The sequence below is a fragment of the Poecilia formosa genome, unplaced genomic scaffold (genome assembly GCF_000485575.1).
Source record: "Poecilia formosa unplaced genomic scaffold, Poecilia_formosa-5.1.2 Scaffold541, whole genome shotgun sequence".
NCBI classification, from domain to species: Eukaryota; Metazoa; Chordata; class Actinopteri; order Cyprinodontiformes; family Poeciliidae; genus Poecilia; species Poecilia formosa.
The window spans coordinates 246,295-261,268 of NW_006800480.1; the positions used below are offsets into that span (position 1 = coordinate 246,295).

Below are 14,974 nucleotides of genomic sequence, written 5' to 3' on the forward strand. Positions count from 1 at the left end.
CAATTGCACTGTTGTAACTCGCCCCAGCCCTATATCTGCCTGTAGACAGCATCAGTGTTCTTGACCCAGTCCAATTTCTTATCAATGTGGAAAGCCAGATATTTATAGTTATCCCCAATGCCCACACTGACCCCCTGGATGGTAACAGGGGTCACCGGTGTCCTGATCCTCCTTATATCCACCACCTGTTCCTTGGTCTTTGTCACATTGAGCTGCAGGTGGTTCAGTCCACACCATGTGACAAAATTGTCCACAGAAGCCCCGTACTCGGGCTCATCATCCTCACTGATACAACCAACCACAGCTGAGTCATCTGAGAACTTCTGGAGATGACAGGTATCAGCGCAATAGCTGAAGTCAGATGTATAGAGCATGAAGAGGAAGGGAGAGAGGACAGTCCCTTGTGGAGCTCCTGTGTTGCTGACCACACTGTCTGACACACATTGTTGCAGGCGCACAAACTGTGGTCTGCCAGTTAGATAGTCCACAATCCAGGACAGAAGGGGGGATTCACCTGCATCACCGTCAGTTTCTCACCCAGTAGAGCTGGATGGATGGTGTTGAATGCACTTGAGAAGTCAAAAAAACATAATTCTCACAGTGCTCGCTGGCTGGTCCAGGTGAGCGTATGTGCGGTTCAGCAGGAAGATGATGGCATCCTCAACTCGAAGTTTGGGCTGGAAGGCAAACTGCAAGGGGTCCAAATTGGACCAGAGTGCAGAGCCGTTCCAGGATGAGTCTCTACAGGGGCTTCATGATGTGGGAGGTCAGCACCACAGGCCTGTAGTCCTTGGAGTCACAGGGACGCTGTGTCTTTGGTACAGGAACAATTTAGGATGTTTTCCACATCACAGGGACCCTCTGTTGGCAGATTCTTGTGTTGAAGATCTACTGGAGGACTCCACAGAGCTGGTTAGCTCAAGCTTTGAGTACCCTTGGGCTGACACCGTCAGGGCCTGCAGCCTTACAAGGGGGGAGTCTCACCAACTGTCTTCTAACATCTTCGGTGGTGATGTTTCCTGTAGAGGTAGAGGTGGCCAGCTGAGGGGTTGAGGGATGGTCACTGAGTAGAAGAGGAGGAAAGGAGGTAAGATGAAGGACTCTGAGGAGTGGGAGGGGAGAGTTGTTGGACAGCAGCAGTGGCATTGATGGGAGTGTGAGCAGGAAGAGCAGGGGCCGCAGTGTCAAATCTGTTGAAAAGCAGGTTGAGTTCATTGGCTCTGTCAACGTTGCCCTCAACTGCTCCACAACCTGCTGATCTGAACCCGGTGATAGTCCTCATCCCTCTCCAGACCTCTCTCATGTTTTTCTGCTGGAGTTTCCTCTCCAGCTTCCTCTTATAATCTTCCTTCGCTCTTCTGATCTTCACCTTCAAGCACCTCTGAATTATTCTCATCCCTGTCATCCCTGTTGCCATTTCTGAAAGCCCTCTTCTCCTTATTCAGGATGGTCTTGATCTCTTTTGTTACCCAGGGCTTGTTATTTGGGTAACAGTAAACTGTCTCAGTAGGGAAGATGGAGTCAACACATAAGTTGATGTAATGTGTTATGCACTCAGTGAGCTCATTGATGTCCTCCATATTCGGCTCACAGATTGCACACTAGTCAGTGGCATCAAAACATCCCTGTAGTGTCTCATTGACCTCCATTGACGCCCTCCTCACTGTCCTCATGGTTGCAGGTTGTCTCTTCACCAGAGGTATATAACATGGGCTGAAGTGCACCAGGTTATGATCACACTGTCTGAGTGTAGGGAGGGGAGAGGAACTGTATGCATCATTTACGTTAGCACACAGCAAATCCAGAGTTCTGTCCTCTCTGGTTGGACAGCTCACATACTGGGTGAAGTTGGGCAGGGTTTTGTCCATGGCGACATGATTAAAATCACCCAAAACAACCATGAATGCAGTTGGATGTTCAGTCTGCAAGCAACCTACAGTGGAGTGGACGACGTCACAGGCCACCATGGGGTTAGCAGAGGGAGAATGTAAACAGTCACTACGACAACATGGGAACATTCACAGGGCAGGTAAAACGGATGAAGACCAACTGCCAACAGTTCAATGTCCGGGCAGCAGATTCTCTCCTTCACCATTATATGAGCAGGATTGCACCAACGGTTGTTTACTAGAACGGCAAGCCCGCCTCCTTTCCACTTACCGCTCTCGGTGCAATCCCTATCAGCCTGAACAGTCCGGTATCCCTCAATGTAACACTGACATCAGGAATGTCCGGGTGCAGCCATGTCTCCGTAAAACACATTAAACTACATTCCGGGTATTCCTTCTGGCTCCTGGACATCAATGTTAATTCATTCATCTTGTTAGCCATCGATCTAACGTTGCCCACCGTACCAGAGGGGAAAAACGACTGTATGAAATGACAAATATAGTAACACAGTGGCTTGGATACATAACTTTAATCTGATTGTTGGATTGTAAATAGTAATGTGTTGGATTATTAGATTAGACAAGGGGTCAGATTAGAGTAACACTTTTCTCAGTAACGTGTGTAATATATTATTGTTCATGACATTTCTGCTCAAGCTGTTTACGGATCTGTCAGGTTATCAATATGTGTTCCCCCCAATTATAAACTCGTTCCTACCACCTTGGTCAACAATGTCAAGTGCTCAACTGAGGTCCAACATAACTAGAACTGTGGTTTCTCCGCAGTCTGTATTTATGTGAATGTCATTGAACACTTTGACAAGGCAGTCTCAGAACTGCAGTGAGCACGGAAACCAGATTGAAAGACATCAAAACGGTTGGTTATTGTTAAGTTGCTACTGTTAAAACACATATTTTTCAATAATTTTATTGACGAGTGGAATTTTGGAGACTGGGCCGGCATTCTGCATTACTGATTTTATACTTCTATAGTTGAATTTGGGTAATTTTTTTCTGCATTTGTGCATATCATTGATATTGGATGTGCAGATTAACCCTCTATATTTTGAATTTTCTCATTCATTCATTCTGATTCAATGGAAATAGTACTTTTAAGGCTAACAAAATGATCAGCATGGGCAACATCAGTTACAGAGACCGTGGAAAAATTCACACCCTTATTGATAAACAAGTCCAGAGTGTGTCCTCGATTGTGTGTTGCTTGTTTAACATGTTGAATTAGATGAACATTTTTAAGTATATTGCACAACTTTTTTGCCCCCGTCTTTGGGCTTGTCTACATGGATGTTGAAATCTCTCACAATTATTAAGCAGTCATAATCAAATCATATGAAAGATAAAGTCAACGAAGAAGTTTTCCCACATATGTTGGTGTTTTGCATAGTTAGTGTCAGAGCTTGTTTATGGCCTTTTACTTCAATTCCTAGATAATAAGAAGAGTCAAAATGGCCTAAAAGACCATTCTACGGCTTAGTGCAGGGGGGTCAAACTCCAGTTCTCAAGGGCCATTGTCCTGCAGCTTTTAGATGTGCCACAGGCATAGGCATAGAAACCGGGTAAAGAAAGGTGATTTTATTTATATAGAACAATGGTCCCCAAACTACGGCCCGTGGACCGGATCCGGCCCGCCTCCACATTTGGTCCGGCCCCCTGAACAACACGAGAGAGCATTCAGATTTTTTTTCTTATACCGTATTTTCTGGACGATAAGCCACTTATATGTGGATTTTTCTTCAACCACCAGGGGGCTCTTTAGCAGGAAGTGAATCAATTGGAAGTCAAAATTGGAAATAAAAGAAGAAAGCGCCCATTAAAACGGAATTAGATTTTAATAGGGAATTGAAATTTGAGAATGTTGTTGATCAGTTAAATAGCATTGAGGGGAAAAAGAAGATTTTTTTTTAATAATACAGGAATCATTATGAGAATTTGAGGTATAGATATTAGGATCCAGTAGATGGCAGTAGTGCAACAATAATGGATCCAAGCTGCTGTTGAAATCTAACGAAGAAGAAGAAGAAGAAGAAGAAGAAGAAGAAGAAAGTGCCTATTTTCATTTAGCACATGTTAGTAGCAACACGAAGGATCAGCACTTTTACTGTTACAGTTACCATTCGGAAACTACCGTAATCAGTTCAGTTAAATCTAAACTTGGCAACTTTTTCTTTTTCAACCGTAATAAATGTGATATTCAATTGACCTATTATTACTCAAATTTTGGGTGTCCGACCCCCTCTGCTACTGCTGCATTGTTGTGGAAAACCTGGAGCGGCAGAGATATCTGAGGCTTATATGTGTATGTTTACTGGTTTTATAGTCCGGTGCGGCTCATAGTTCAGAAAATACGGACTATAATCCTTCCTGGATTGTTTCTGTGAAGAACCCAGAGAGGGTTATTTGATCGTGCTTTCTGGAAAACAATACATTTCTACATTCAGGCACTCCTGCAATCATCACACTTTTTCTGTTACAAACTGACTCCGGCCCCCCAGCAGAGAAGGGAAAAGTTATGTGGCCCCCACAGGAAAAAGTTTGGGGACCCCTGATATAGAACAAAGTGTACTGCTTCAGTTTTTATAATGGCAATTTGCATAAACTCCAGAATGTTATAAAGAGTGATCAGCTTAACAGCAATTAATTGCAAAGTCAATATTTGCCTAGAAAATGAACTTTATCCCCCAAAACACATTTCAACTTCATTGCAGCCCTGCCTTAAAAGGACCAGCTAACATCNAGTAAAAAAAGAAGTGAAGAGCTGCCTCTCTCGCACCTACCTCCACCAGCGCTCCTCAGAATTCTGGTGGAGGAAGCAGCGAGAGTGCCTGACGGACCCGTTGCATGCAGTCACTCATCACACCACTAGGTGGCTCCAAACAAAATCAAAAATACATACAACCATCACTATAATCATTTCGATCAAAACTCACACAGACACACGAGCTCTTCTCTCTGTTACACATGCTAGTAGCAGACACAAAGGATCAGCACTTTTACTGTTACAGTTACCATTCGGAAACTACCGTAATCAGTTCAGTTAAATCAAAACTTGGCAACTTTTTCTTTTTCAACCCTAATAAATGAGATATTCAATTGACCTGTTATTACTCAAATTTTGGGTGTCCGCCCCCCTCTGCTGCTGCTGCATCGCTGTGGAAAACCTGGAGTGGCAGATATATCTGAGGCTTATATGTGTATGTTTACTGGTTTTATAGTCCGGTGCGGCTCATAGTTCAGAAAATATGGACTATAATCCTTCCTGGATTGTTTCTGTGAAGAACCCAGAGAGGGTTATTTGATTGTGCTTTCTGGAAAACAATACATTTTTACATTTAGGCACTCCTGCAATCGTCACAATTTTTCTGTTACAAACTGACTCCGGCCCCCCACCAGAGAAGGGAAAAGTTATGTGGCCCTCACAGGAAAAAGTTTGGGGACCCCTGATATAGAACATAATACTACAGTCATGGCCAAAAGTTTTGAGAATGATTCAAATGTTAATATTTAAAAAGTGTACTGCTTCAGTTTTTATAATGGCAATTTGCATAAACTCCAGAATGTTATAAAGAGTGATCAGCTTGACAGCAATTAATTGCAAAGACAATATTTGCATAGAAAATGAACTTTATCCCCCAAAACACATTTCAACTTCATTGCAGCCCTGCCTTAAAAGGACCAGCTAACATCGTTTCAGTGATTACTCCATTAACACAGGTGTGGGTGTTGATGAGGACAGGGCTGGAGATCAGTCTGTCATGATTAAGTAAGAATGACACCACTGGACACTTTAAAAAGCGGCCTGTGCTTGGCATCACTGTTTCTCTTCTGTGAACCATGGTTATCTCTAAAGAAACACGTGCAGTCATCATTGCACTGCACAAAAATGGCCTAACAGGGAAGAGTATCAATCAATCAATCAATCAAATTTTATTTGTATAGCACATTTCAGCAGCACGGCATTTCAAAGTGCTTTACATAATTAAAATGCAAACAGCATGTGACATTGAATAAACAGTGAGAAAAGGAGATTTTGAAAAAGATTAAAAAAGATAAAAACATTAAAACCCCTTTTAGGACTTCAGTTAAACGTCGTTTAACTGGGACTCAAACCCTCTGGGACTTTAGTCAAAAACACCGTTTGACAAGGAGTCCAACCTCTAGGTTTTTAGTTGAAATGCCGTCAACTGGGACTCTAACTAAAATTCTACAAGGTTTAAACGTTGTTTAACTGGGACGTTTTCTGGGGGCTTTACATCATTAAAACGTAGACAGTGAGAAAGAGAAATAAAAGGAAGTTAATAATAGATAATAGGTAAAGATAAAAAACATTAAAAACATCAAAGACATCAAAACCCACACTCTAATCCTAATTTAGCCATAAGCAACTCTAAACAGGTGGGTTTTAAGTTGGGATTTAAAGGCACCCAGTGTTTCAGCTCTTTTACAGTTTTCTGGAAGTTTGTTCCAAATCTGTGGTGCATAGAAACTGAATGCTGCTTCTCCTCGTTTGGTTCTGGTTCTGGGGATGCAGAGCAGCTATATCGCAGCTATAAAGATTGCACCTCAGTCAATAATCTATTGCATCATCAAGAATGTCAAGGAGAGAGGTTTCATTGTTGCCAAAAAGGCTCCAGGGTGCCCAAGAAAGACCAGCAAGCGCCAGGACCGTCTCTTAAAAGTGTTTCAGCTGCGGGATTGGACTACTAGCAGTGCAAAACTTGCTCAGGAATGGCAGCAGGCAGGTGTGAGTGCATCTGCATGCACTGTGAGGCAGAGACTCTTGGAGCAAGGCCTGGTCTCAAGGAGGGCAGCAAAGAAGCCACTTCTCTCCAGGAAAAACATCAGGGACAGACTGATATTCTGCAAAAGGTACAGGGAGTGGACTGCTGAGGACTGGGGTAAAGTCATTTTCTCTGATGAATCCCCTTTCCGATTGTTTGGGACATCTGGAAAACAGCTTGATCGGAGAAGACGAGGCGAGCGCTGCGCCGCCACCAGTCTTGTCTCATGCCAACTGTAGAGCATCCTGAAACCATTCATGTGTGGGGTTGCTTCTCAGCCAAGGGAGTCGGCTCTCTCACAGTCTTGCCTCAAAACACAGCCATGAATAAAGAATGGTACCAGAATGTCCTCCGAGAGCAATTTCTCCCAACCGTCCGAGAGCAGTTTGGTGATGAACAATGCCTTTTCCAGCATATGGAGCACCTTGCCATAAAGCAAAGGTGATAACTAACTGGCTCAGGGAACAAAACATAGAGATTTTGGGTCCACGGCCTGGAAACTCCCCAGATCCATTGAAAACTTGTGGTCAATCATCAAGAGATGGGTGGACAAAAAAAACCTAGGAATTCTGACAAAATGCAACCATTGATTGTGCAAGAATGGACTGCTATCAGTCAGGATTTGGTCCAGAAGTTGATTGAGAGCATGCCAGGGAGAAATGCAGAGGTCCTGAAGACGAGGGGTCAACACTCCAAATATTGACTTGCTGCATTAACTCATTCTAACTGTCAATAAAAGCTTTTGTTACTCATAATATGATTGCAATTGTATTTCTGTATGTGATGAAAACATCTGACATACACACATGAAAACCAGAGGGCAGCAGATCATGTGAAAATATAATATTTTTGTAAATGCTCTTATGGCTACCGGGTATAAACTGTTCTTCAGTCTGTTTGTTCTTGCTTTAATACTCCTGTGTCTGCAGAGATGGCAGCAGTTGGAACAAACTGTGGCAGGGGTTTGAGGAGTCTTTTAAAATATTCTTGGCTTTCCTGAGGCAGCGGGAGATCTTCGAGAGAAGGCAGAGAGCAGCTGATGGTCTTCAGAGCAGATTTTACGATTCTCTGGAGAGTCTTCCTCTGTGCTGCTGTGCAGCTGGGGAACCACACACAGAGACAATAGCAGATGATGGTTTCAATAGAACATTGATAGGAGAACATCAAAAGTTTTTGAGAAATACTGTTCCTCCTGAGGACTCTCAGAAAATAGAGTCTCTGCTGGGCCTTCTTTGTCAGTTCTGCTGTGTTTACATCCCAGGCCAGGTTATCCATAATATGAACTCCCAGGAAACGGAAGTTTGACACCCTTTCCACTCCATCTCTGCAGATTTTTAGTGGTTGAATATCTCTTTTAATTCTCCTAAAATCTACTATGATCCTGGCTGTGTTTAGGATGAGGTTGTTGTCAGTGCACCATGCTGTCAGTCACTCCACGTCGTTCCTGTAGGCAGACTCATTGCCCCCAAAGATGAGGCCCACTGCAGTTGTATCGTCTGCAAATTTAACAAGGGTAGTGTTTTGATGGACTGAAACACAATCGAGTGTGTACACCGTAAGAGCAGAGGGCTCAGCACACAGCCTTGAGGAGCCAGTACTTATGTTGATGGCAGGGCAGTGGCAACAACGTCTTCAGTTGACCTGTTAGCTCTATAAGCAAACTGGTGTGTGTCAAAGGTCGAATGAATGAATGAATGAATGAATATGACTCTGAACCAGTCTTTCAAAACATTTCATCACCAATGGCGTGAGAGCAACTGGTCGGTAGTTGTTCAGGCAGGTGATGGGTGATTTTTTTAGGAATGGGAACAATGATGGAGGATTTCAGGCAGGGTGGGATTCTTGCTTGAGTCAGGGACCAATTAAAATTTTTCGTAAAGACCCCAGCCAACTGGTCTGCACAGTTCCTCAGCACACATCCAGGAACACCATCAGGTCCCGCTGCCTTTCTGGGGTTGACAGATTGTAGCGAGCGTCTCACTTCATATTCTTCCACCTTGAGGATAGAGGTGTTTAGTTGCAATGCATCATTCGGGACAGTTGCCATTGGAGGCTCCAACTCGAAACGAGCAAATTAGTGGTTCAACTTCTCTGCTAGTGAGATGTCACCTTCGGCTGCTTCATGGTTGGTTCTGTACTTGGTGATGTGCTGGATTCCCATCTAAACCTGCCTTTTGTTTTCCAGATGCTCTTCAATCCTCTCCTTGTAGTCCCTTTTAGCTTTTCTGATTCCTCTTTTAGGTTGCTCCGTGCCAAGCTGTAGAGGTCCTTGTCCTCAGACTTGAAAGCAGCATTCCTTTCTTTAAGCAGCCGCTGGGCTTCTCTGGTCATCCATGCCTTTCTGTTTGGGAAGATCTGGATAAGTTTTTTCACTGTAACAATGTCAATGCAGGTTTTGATGTAACAAAGAACGCTGTCAGTGAATAATTCAGGTCTGTGTGTTCGAAAATGTCCCGGTTTGTTCTTTCAAAACAGTCCTGCAGTTGCTGAGAGGCATCGTCAGGTCAGCTAGTGATAGTTCTTATGGTGGAACATTCAGATTTCCTCAGGGTGGTATATGCAGGAATCAAAAACAGTGACATGTGGTCAGACTGCATCAAGTGTGGCAACTGCCTGGCTCTATAACCCAATTTGATGAAAGAGTAGACATTATCCAACGTATCGAATCCTCTGGTAGCTCACTTTACATGTTGAAATTTGGGGGCACTACCTTCAAGTTGACATGATTAAAATCTCCGGCAATAATGAAAAGAAAATGCAAATAAAATAACAAACCAAAGGAAAGCGCAAAAGAAGCTAAAGTATATAAACTAGATACTCCTGGTCTGGGTTCTAAAAATACTAATAAATTAGAACACAGGTGTCAAACTTCAGTCCTGGAGGGTCACTGCCTGCAACTTTTAGATGTGACTCTGCTGCAGCACAGCTGAATAGAATAATTTGGTCATTAGCAAGGCTCTGGACAACTTTTCTACACAAGAAGGAGGTAATTAAGCCATTTCATTTTGTACCTGTGGCACATCTAAAAACTGCAGGACAGTGGCCCTTGAGGACTGGAGTTTGACACCCCTGAACTAGAATAATCTAAAAAGTATAGTACATTTCTAAATAGTGAGTCTGTGGATTCTAAGTTTGTTCTAATTCATTTTCTGGGTTAGTAGTGAGTAGTCCACAATTTCTAACAAGTAATAACATTTAAAAAAAGGAAAGGACGCATAGGGAAGTATTGCAACATTCAGACAAAACAAAGACATGAGTGGAAGGCGGTGACATCAAGGATTGTGTGCTTGCTGTGTTTGTGCATTGCTTTTATATGGCCATGATTCGTGTAGCTCAGTGTCCCTGTATGAGTTCGATATGATGGTGTTATCTAGAGCATGTCCTTGAGAGTGCCCAGCTCCACAGTAACATGGATGATAAGAGGAGAGGGTGAGGTAGGAAAGAGCGTTGTGCTTACATATATTTGAGGAGATTTGAAATATGCAGCACTTTCAAGGCTACCACAGGAAAGCCAATTCAGATACAGAATGTGTAAGGTGAGGTAGATTTTAAATTTCAATCTCCCCTAAAGCCTCAGTTCATCCTAATTATCCAAATTAGAGTGGCCATTCCACTGAACCAAAGCTTGCAACTTCTCCAAGATTGATTAGCATCAGAGTCCTCAGCAGGGCTGTGAGTCTCAGCAAGACTCACATCTAACTTGCATCTCTGTCCACACCACAACAGTCTGAGTATTCAGTGGTTCAGCCAAATCCATCACAAATTTGTTGATATGCCACACAAGCTCCAAGTAGCAGAAATCCTGTTATCATGAACAAATCCTCGGTGTATCCTGCCAGGTATGTCCCCACAGGACAAGAGGGCTCGCCTGTGCTCAGTCTTCTTGTCGAAAAAATTTAAACAATTGCATTGAGAGACTTGTTAACCAGATCCATAATTTGTAGATTTGGAAGGCACATTAGTCCCACCCAATATGTTCACCCCAGTTGCAAAAGATATTTGATTTTGAATGCGCAACACAGTGCCTTCAACAATTTCCTCTAAAACTCTTTTATTATGAGGAGAGCAGGTCAGGGAAGACATAGGAGAGCCTGGTGGATCTTCAGGGTGTGAAGAGATAAAAAATTATATTAATTATAATAGAACCTGAAAGGAGAACAGGCGAGGATTGATGTCATGTTGATTTTTTTTCCTATTTTTATAACTTTTCAATATTTTTTTCATTATTTCCACACTAAGGGAAATGGTTAGGACACATGAAAAGAAAAGTGTTTGAGGAGAGGTTTTACAATAAATGAATGAATTTTTTTCTTCTTTTTTTTTAGAATATTTTATTTTGGATTTTTAGTACTAACATCACAGGTATTAACTGACCGGACAAAATTGGTACACAATGAAGCACAATTCAAACAATGAGACATACTGAAAGTAAAATACATTTACAATAATATAATACAACAACCAAATAACAAGAGGGACTGGACGGGGGTGGGTAAGGTGGGTAATCTAAAGGGATGAAATAAAATGTATATGAATCAAAAATAGATTGAGAGACAGATAGTATCAGATTCGCTCATGAATCCTGTCGAGTTCAGCTCAATTACAGGATCATCAATCAATCCAATGTGCTGGTGGATTTTGCATATAACTTAAAAAAGACTGCCATATTTTATAAAAAGTCTTACTTCTATTCTGCATCCAATAGGTTATTTTTTTCTAGTATCACACAGCTATTAATCTCACAAAGCCACATTTTAATTGGGAGGGGGCGTCTGATTTCCATTTTGTTGTAATAAATTTCTTAGCAATTGCCAAAAGGACTTCTGTAAGTTTCTTGTCATAGAATGTCTTTAAATTGGAATGTGTAAAGTTCCCCAATAGACGGATCTCCGGGTCTATTGGAATCATGATGCCATGAATGTCTGATAAAGTTTCACAAACCCCCTTCCAAAAACCCTGCAATTTAGAGCAATGCCAGGTGGCATGGAAGAACGTTCCTTCCTCCATACCACATCTAAAACAAAGAGGAGATATATTGGAATTATATTTATGTAATTTTTGTGGGGTGACATATAACTAATGTAAAAAATTAAATTGTACTAGTCTAAATCGAGCATTTAGAGTAGAGGTGAGGCCTTCTCTGAACAAATTACTCCATAATTGCCTCTCAATAGATTTTCCCATTTGATTCTGGAACTATCCATCCCATTTATAGCTAAAGTTGACATGAGTGCTGTATACACCCTTGAAATGATTTTACATAACAGCTGACTGGCATGACACATTTCCTCTACGGGAGACATGGACGGTAGCTTCCAACTTCCTTTCTGATTAGTTCTTATGAAGTCGCGAAGTTGGAGATAGCCAAGGAAATCTTTTTGTCAGCTTAAACTTCTCTTTTAACTGCTGCAGTGACATAAATACTTCCTTTTCATAGCAGTGCTCCAATCGGCAAATTCCCTTCTCCTGCCAGGATCTAAAGTTACCAGACTGAAAAATCTTTGGTAGCAGTCATTTCCCCATAACAGGGTTTTAGGAGAAAGAAAGCATTCTAGCCTAAACATTTCACAAATTTTATACCAAATTTGGATTGTCTGAATTATTAAAAGGTTATCAGTTTAATTTTTGATAGTTTTATTATTCCACTTATAGAGCAAATTTATTGGCGTTTCTTCTTTTATCTCTGTTTTCTCAATTTTGAGCCATGAAGGAGGAGTCTGCAAATCAAACATCTGTGCCAAGAACCTAAACTGAACCACATAATAGTAGAGTTGAAAATTAGAGAGGTTCAGACCTTCATCCTCATACTGCAGCGCTAATTTATCCATGGTAAGTCTTGGTGGCTTACCATGCCAAATAAATTTTCTAATTGATTTTTTTAAGACAGACAAAGAATGCATTTGGGATGTGAATTGGGAGTGATTGAAACATGTACAGAAACCTAGGGAGGATATTCATCTTTATGACATTAATTCTACCAAATAATTTGAGAGGTAAATCCATCCATTTTCCTAAATCCTCGCTCACCTTCTGAAGGAGGGTAGCTATGTTTAGTTTAAAGAGGTTTTTGAGGTTACTATCCACAAATACCCCTAAATATTTGAAACCCTCAGGAGACCATTTGAAATTAGACATGTTTTTAACTTTACTGCGGTCAGATACGGAGATCGATAAAACCTCACTCTTTTCCAAATTAACTTTGTATCCAGAAAATGAGCTGTATTTACCCAGTAAGTCCTGAAAGTGACAAAGAGAGCATTCTGGATTGGTTAAAAATAAAATAATGTCGTCTACAAAAAGCTAAATTTTATGTATGTCAGTACCTATCTCAAAACCACTAATAGAATTTTTTCTAATGGCCTCAGCCAATGGCTCGATGGCGACCACAAAGGGCGGGACTAACTGGATCTCCCTGCCTGTTGCCTCTATAGAGCTTTGGAGCGTGACGTCACTGCTCTAGTCGGAGGGGTATCGGTGCCATCTTTGGTGTCCATAAACATAACATTCGAAACGGCGAAAACGATATTCTCGCATATTTTTTTAATATAAGTTAGCAAGTTAGTACGAACTTGCTGCGTTATTGAATGTAATGTCCGATCACACGACCACAGCTGTAAAAAGATAGAAAATGGACTTTCATTTCACAGTTTTCCTTCCTGGAAACCACGCGAGGGGGCTAAGGTATCGGAGCTAACGAAAAGGTGACGAATGGCCTGGGTATCAGCGGTGACACGTCCTATATTACCTTCTCCAACATCTCAAGAAACCTACGAGTTTGCTCCAGACATTTCCATTCTGGTGAGTGTCTAAATTCGCTTTGTTGGTGTGTTATAATTTTTTTGCTATGATTTTTTCTGGGTGTACTTGTGTTCAGTTTATGTTGAGTTAATTTAAGTAGATCGGGCTAATATTTTTTATGTAGCGTAGTCCAAGTTTTGTTAGTGGACATCGGGGTTATTCTATTATTGTGAAGTAAACTATTTAAGTTTTCTAGTGTTATCAAATTACAGTATCAATACTGATGTGTGTTCTGATATGTCCTCTTAGGGTGCGTTCACACTGCAGCCTAAAGTGACCCAATTCCGATTTATTTGACGTAATGCGACCTGTATCCGATCTTTTCATGGCAGTGAGAACAGCACAGGTCGGATTCTTTTTCGAATCTGACCCATATCCGATACGTATCCGATTCGAATGCGACCTAATGCCCAGGTCGCATTCATCCGAACTGAACGTCACTGTTTATCTACAAATCTCACTATTCTGCATCCTGATACGCACAAGTGGGAAGAAAAACAACAACTATGACGGATTATATGAGGATTAAATTGTTAATATGCTGCTCCGGCCAGATAACAACTTCAAATATGTAAGCTAAGCTCCACCGTTAGCCTCCATGTTTACTTCCGCAAACACTGAGCACTTCTTCTTTTTATGGCAGTTGGCAGAACGCTTAGAATGCTGACACTATGGCACCCTCTACTGCGCATGCGGGACAATTTCAGGTCGTTTGCCCGTTTACACTGCAGAACGCATACAGGTCACATTTACTGGCAGTGTGAACGGCCCCGGCAAAAAAATCGGAATTGCCAAAAAATCGGAATTGAGTCACTTCAGGCTGCAGTGTGAACGCACCCTTAAAGGCAAACCGACATATGAAATGGATGAGCTCAATCCTGACTGGGTTCCAGTCCTGAATATGGGTCACTGCCAGGTAAACGCCACAACATCGGACCGACATGGGCGTCAATTAAAGAGGCGAAACAGCAAAACCATGATGGATCAACAAGTTACAGAGACTGTTTTTATTATTTTCCCCAGAAGAGGTAAATAATGCCACAAGAGGCTGTAGATGAGGAGCAAGTTGGAGAGGCTGATGAGGAAACGCCAGGAGAGGAGCTCAGCAAGGCTGCAGACTCTTAATAGGAACAGGAACCATTTGTGTTGAAATATGTGTACAGTTGGAAGTGGCTGTTTTCTCTCATTTAATAATTTAATGTGGTAAGCATTCATGAAATGTTTGACTCAAGCACTTCAAGTTGCAGGTAAACAGGTGAAGAAATGAATCACATTTTAAGTAAAAATTTTATATTTAAAATATTTCAGGTAATAAACATACATGTAATGAAAGATTATATTTTTAAATAAATATTTTATGTGATTACAGTAAACAATTATATAATCATGCTTGTTATATATAAAGTAACAAGCAGACTGTCAGGACACTGGGTTTTTGGGTTTGTTTTGCTTCATGTTTTAATTCACTTTAATTTAGCCCTTTATGAT

At 41.5% G+C, this 14,974-nt stretch overlaps 1 protein-coding gene and 2 long non-coding RNA genes across 4 annotated transcripts in view; 2 read left to right on the forward strand and 1 right to left on the reverse strand.

Annotated features, from left to right (window-relative positions):
• Positions 1-3,758, forward strand: part of LOC107834180 (uncharacterized) — a 17,026-nt gene extending 13,268 nt beyond the window's left edge. Inside the window, exon 3 of the long non-coding RNA XR_001659962.1 lies at positions 3,746-3,758. This is a non-coding gene — a long non-coding RNA (uncharacterized LOC107834180). The remainder of the gene's footprint in view (positions 1-3,745) is intronic.
• LOC103129385 (caffeoyl-CoA O-methyltransferase) overlaps positions 1-14,974 on the reverse strand; it is a 59,513-nt gene that overhangs the window by 20,592 nt on the left and 23,947 nt on the right. The window lies entirely within an intron of this gene.
• The window catches only part of LOC107834179 (uncharacterized), a 17,498-nt gene continuing 8,168 nt past the window's right edge, over positions 5,645-14,974 (forward strand). The window contains exons 1-2 of the long non-coding RNA XR_001659961.1: positions 5,645-5,655; positions 6,213-6,219. This is a non-coding gene — a long non-coding RNA (uncharacterized LOC107834179). The remainder of the gene's footprint in view (positions 5,656-6,212; positions 6,220-14,974) is intronic.